We start from the raw sequence: 6,000 nt of genomic DNA on the forward strand, positions 1-6,000 counted from the left end.
CTACAACTGACCTCTATGTATTTTATTCTGATTTTTCCTGCTTGAATGACCTTTAACCTGACACCAAGTAACGTCGTTTGACCAAGCATATCATTGAGGTCATGCCCTGACCTATACTTGACCTCCAACTGACCACTTTGTAATTTATTCTGATTTTGCCAAATTGAATGACCTTGGACCTTACACCAAGCGACCTCTCTAGACCCATCCGATCATGAAGGTCATGACTTGACCCATACTTGACCTCCAACTGACCTCTATGTAATTTATTCTGATTTGGCCTACTTGAATGACCTTTGACATGACACCAAGTGACCTAACTTGACCAAGCAGATCATGAAGGATATGACCTGACCCATACTTGACCTCAAACTGACCTCTATGCATATTTTCTGGTTTTCCCTACTTGAATGACCTTTGACCTGACACCAAGTGACCTCTCTAGACCCATCCGATCATGAAGGTCACGACTTAACCCATACTTGACCTCCAAGTGACCTCTATGTAATTACTTCTGATTTGGCGTACTTGAATGACCTTTGACCTGACACCAAGTGACCTTACTTGACCCTTCAGATCATGACTGTCATACTTGACCCTTACTTGACCTCCAACTGACCTCTATGTATTGTATTCTGATTTTTCCTATTTGAATGACCTTTGACCTGACACCAAGTGACCTCGTTTGACCCAGCAGATCATGAAGGTCATGACCTGACCTATGCTTGACCTCCAACTGACCTCTTTGTAATTTATTCTGATTTTGCCAAATTGAATGACGTTTGACTTGACACCAAATGACCTCTCTTGACCCATCCGATCGCGAAGGTCACGACCTGACCCAAACTTGAAATACAACTGACCTCTATGTAATTTATTCTGATTTGGCCTACTTGAATAAGCTTTGACCTGACACCAAGTTCCTCGTTTGACCCAGCAGATCATGAAGGTCATGACCTGACCTATGCTTGACCTCCAACTGACCTCTTTGTAATTTATTCTGATTTTGCCAAATTGAATGACGTTTGACTTGACACCAAATGACCTCTCTTGACCCATCCAATCGCGAAGGTCACGACCTGACCCAAACTTGAAATACAACTGACCTCTATGTAATTTATTCTGATTTGGCCTACTTGAATAAGCTTTGACCTGACACCAAGTTCCTCGTTTGACCCAGCAGATCATTAAGGTCATGACCTGACCTATACTTGACCTCCAAGTGACCTCTATGTAATTTTTTCTTATTTGGCCTACTTGAGTGACCTTTGACCTGACAACAAGTGACCTCCATTGACCCAACAGATCATTAAGGTCACGATCTGACCCATACTTGACCTACAACTGACCTCTATGTATTTTATTCTGATTTTTCCTACTTGAATAATCTTTGACCTGACACCAAGTGACCTTACTTGACCCATCCGATCATGAAGGTCACGACCTGACCCATACTTGACCTCCAACTGACCTCTATGTAATTTATTCTGATTTGGCCTACTTGAATGACCTTTGACCTGACACCAAGTTCCTCGTTTGACCCAGCAGATCATGAAGGTCATGACCTGACCTATTCTTGACCTCTAAGAGACCTCTATGTAAAATCTTTTGATTTGGCGTACTTGAATGACCTTTGAATTGACAACAAGCGACATCACTTGACCAAGCAGACCATGAAGGTCATGACCTGACCCATACTTGATCTCCAACTGACCTCTATGTATTTTTTTCTAATTTGGCTTACTTAAATGACCTTTGACCTGACACCAAGTGACCTCACCTGACCTATCAGATTATGAAGGTCATGACCTGACCCTTATTTGACCTCCAACTGTCCTCTATACCATCAGATCATGAAGGTCATGCCCTGACCCATACTTGACCTCCAACTGACCACTATATAATTAATTCTTATTCTTAATACTTGAATGACATCTGACCTGACATCAAGGGACCTCACTTGACCCAACAGAACATGAAGGTCACGACCTGACCCATACTTGACCTCCAACTGACCTCTCTATAATTTATTCTGATTTTGCCTACTTGAATGATCTTTGAATTGACCTCACTTGACTCAACAGATCATGAAGGTCACGACCTGACCCATACTTGACCTCCAACTGACCTCTTTGTAATTTAGTCTGATTTTGCCAAATTTAATGACCTTTGACCTGACACCAGGTGACCTCGTCTGACACAGCAAATCATTTGAGGTCATGACCTGACCCATACTTTACCTCAAACTGACCTCTATGTAATTCCTTTTGATTTGGCCTACTTGAATGACCTTTGTCCTGAAACCAAGTGACTTCTCAATGTAATTTACTACGACAGATTTCGAGAGGTTTGATTTGTTTAGACATGTTCGGAATTTTTTTCTCCTCTTTTTTACCCGATTGGACAGGTTTAAAAACGGTTTTTCACAGCTTTGAACCAGTTTTGACTTGGGTTTCGGATAGATGTCGACAGGGTTTGACAAATTGGTTGATTGGTTTTCACTGGTTTTAAACCGGTGTGGATTAGTTTAAGCAGAATTTAAACTAATTTGCGCTGGTTTTTGTACCTGTTTTGACCTTTAGATTTTTTGGTTTACATAGGTTTTAATTGTTGCTTCGGTTTTTACCCGTTTTCGATTGGTTTTCACGAGTTTAAAACCGTTGTTGACTGGTTTTGATGGTTCAAAATCTGTCGAAACATCAAAATCGGTTGAAAACCGGTGCAAACCTAATAAAAACCAATTCATACATGTCAAAACTAAAACATGTGTAAACCTGTCACACTTTTACAAAACCGGTATAAATTCGACAAAACAATTATAAATTGTAATCGGTCGAAACCTAGCCAAAGAGGTCCAAATCCTGTGCAATTTAGGCAAACCGTTCAAAACATGTCCAATCTAGGTCAAAATATGAGCATACTAGTAAAAACCTGTTAAAACTTATTAAAACAAGTTTTGACTGACCAAAACCGATCAAAAGTACTTAAAATCTGTGTAAACCTGTCCAATTCTGTCGAAAACATGTTAAAACTTGTCTAAAGCTTATCACACCTGTCTATATCTGTCCACAATCATTCTAAACATATCAAAACAGATAAAAACCGGTGCAAACAATCTAAAATCTGTGAAAACGAGTTAAAACCAATTGAAACCGAACGAAACCTGTGTAAAACCGATTAAAAACAGTTGCTAACCTGTAAAAACCTGTCAAAACAGCTTAAAAAAAAACCAGGGTCAAGTGAGTTAATACCGGTCAAAACCTCTCCACACAGGAATAAAATCTGTGCAAACTTGTTAAAACCGGTTAATACCTATTAAAACCATTTTAAACCAGTCAAAACCTGTCGAAATCAGTCCAAAACCTACTCAAATGAGTCAAAACTGGTACAAATAACTCCAAACCGGTTTTAAACAGGTCAACACCAACCAAAAAAATGTCAAAACCTGTGCAAATATGTTAAAACCTCATAAATCCAGTTGGAAACTGTCCAAAGCGATCAAAACCTGTCGTAACCGTTCCAAAGAAGTCGAAACTCGACCAGACCTGTCCATGAGGTCCACAATAGGTGCAATTTATTCAAAACCTGTCCAAACTGGTCCAAACCAGAGTAAAACCGATGCAAACGAGTTGATACCGATTAAAACCTATCCAAACCTGTGCAAAATCTGTGGAAACCTGTCAAAACTTTTCCGAACCAGTCTAAAACCTTTCCAAACGAGTTAAAAAATCTGTGGAAACTTGTCATAACTATTTCAAACCAGACCAAAACCATTAGAAGCGGTCAAAACCTGTTGCAAACTAGTCAAAACTGGTCAAAACCTGTCTATACATTTGTCCAAAATTGTGCAAAAGATTCAAAACCAGGTTTAGATAGATTTAGTCTGGTCACGTGTTTTGATTACTTCTGGACAATTTTGGACAAGTTTATAAAAGGTTTTCGACCGGTTTTGAAACTTTTGCACGGTTTTGGACAATTTTTTTCGGTTTGAAACCAGTGTGAGCAAGTTTTACCTAGTTTTGCAACATGTTTTGACAGAGTTTAAGTTATTATAGGAACAAACTGGTCCGAAACCAGTGCAAAAACTCAAAACCGTTCAAAATCTGTTGAAACAAACTCAAAACCGGTCAAAATCAGTAAAAAAAAAACGGTGAAAACCTATTCAAAACCAAAAACCTTATCTCATCTGTCCATATCTGTCCACAACCATTCTAAACCTGTTATACCAATCAAAACAGATAAAAAGCGGTTATTATTGGTGCAATTTGGTCCAAACCTTTTGCAAACGAATCAAAACTGATCAAAATCTATTCAAAACAGAAATTCTATGCAAACGACTTAAAACAGGTTAAAACATGTCAAAACTATTCAAAACAAATGAAAACGGGACACAACCTGTCCAAAGCAGTCCAAAACTCGGGCAAATGAGTCCACATCTGTTCCTACCAGGTCTAAAATAGGTGCAATTGATTCAAATTCTATAGATAGGTGCAAATCTGGTCAAAACCAGTCCATAATCTGTGCAAACGACAAAAAACTGATAAAAAACTCTCAAAACAATTTTTAAACAGGTCAAAACCAATGAATACCGGGCAATCTGGTCCAAACATTGTCCAAACCGGTAAAAACCTATCGAAATTGGTCAAAACCGGTGTAAACTAGTCAAAATTTGCCAAAACATGTCCGAACTCGTTTTAAACTATTCAAAACAAACAAAACCGGTCAAAACCTGTAGCATTAGTCCAAAACCTGTTTAAACGTGTCCAAAGCTGGTATAAATCAGTATAAACCGCTTTTAAACTTGTTTTAAAAACCGTTCGATAGAGGTCAAAAACCTGTACAATAGATTCAAAACTAGTAAAACTCTGTTAATGCAGGTTTTAAAACTGTAAAAAGATCAACACTTGTTTAAACCTGTGCAAAACAGTCAAAACCTGTCCTAACGAGTCTAAACCTGTTAAAAATCATTCTAAACTGGTCGAAACCTGTCCAACTAGGTCAAACACCCGTGCAATTTATTCAAAGCCGGTCAAAACCTGTCCAAACCATATCAAAACAGGTGCAAACGAGTCAATACCGATCAGAATTTGTCCAAAACAATGGAAACCTATCTAAAACCATTACAAATAGGTGAAAACTATACCAAACCGGTTGAAACTGGTCAAAACCGGTCAAAACCATGCAAAACTTGTTAAAGCTTGTTTACATATGTCAAAACCCGACCAAACCTGTCGAAATCTATTCATCCAGGTCCTAAATAGGTGCATTTGACGTAGAACATGTCCAAACCGATCGAAACCTGTCTATACAATTTTAAACTGTTCACACCCGATAAAAACAGGTCCAAAACTGTGCAAAATGTGTGCACACCTCTTAAAACTTGGCAAAACATGTACAAAACATTCCAAAACGGTTATAACTTGTCCAAACAAGTGAAAAAAAAAACTATGCAAACGAGTCAAAACTTGGCAAAATCGGTTGACAACCGGTGCAAACCTGATCAAAACCAATACATACATGTCAAAACCAAAACCGGCATAAAACGAGTCAAAATTCAACAAAAACAATTTCAAATCGGTCAAAACCAAAACTAATCGGTCGAAACCTGTCCAAAGAAGTCGAAAACCTATGCAATTTAGACCAAACCGATCAAGACATGTCCAATCTAGGTCAAAATATAAGCATACGAGTCAAAACCTGTTAAAACTTCCAAAAACAAGTTTTTGACTGACCAAAACCGATAAAAAGTACTCAAAATCTGTGCAAAACCTATCCAATACTGTCGAAAACATGTCAAAACTTATCACACCTGTCTATATCTGTCCACAACCATTCCAAACCCATCAAAACGGATAAAAACCGGTGCAAACCTTTTCCAAACGAATCAAAACTGATCAAAACCTATTCAAACCAATTAAAATTCTGTGCAAACGACTAAAAACATGTTAAAACCAGTCAAAACTATTCAAAACGGATGAAAACGGGACAAAATCTGTTCAA

Source organism: Glandiceps talaboti, chromosome 20 (assembly GCF_964340395.1).
Source record: "Glandiceps talaboti chromosome 20, keGlaTala1.1, whole genome shotgun sequence".
Classification (NCBI taxonomy): domain Eukaryota; kingdom Metazoa; phylum Hemichordata; class Enteropneusta; family Spengelidae; genus Glandiceps; species Glandiceps talaboti.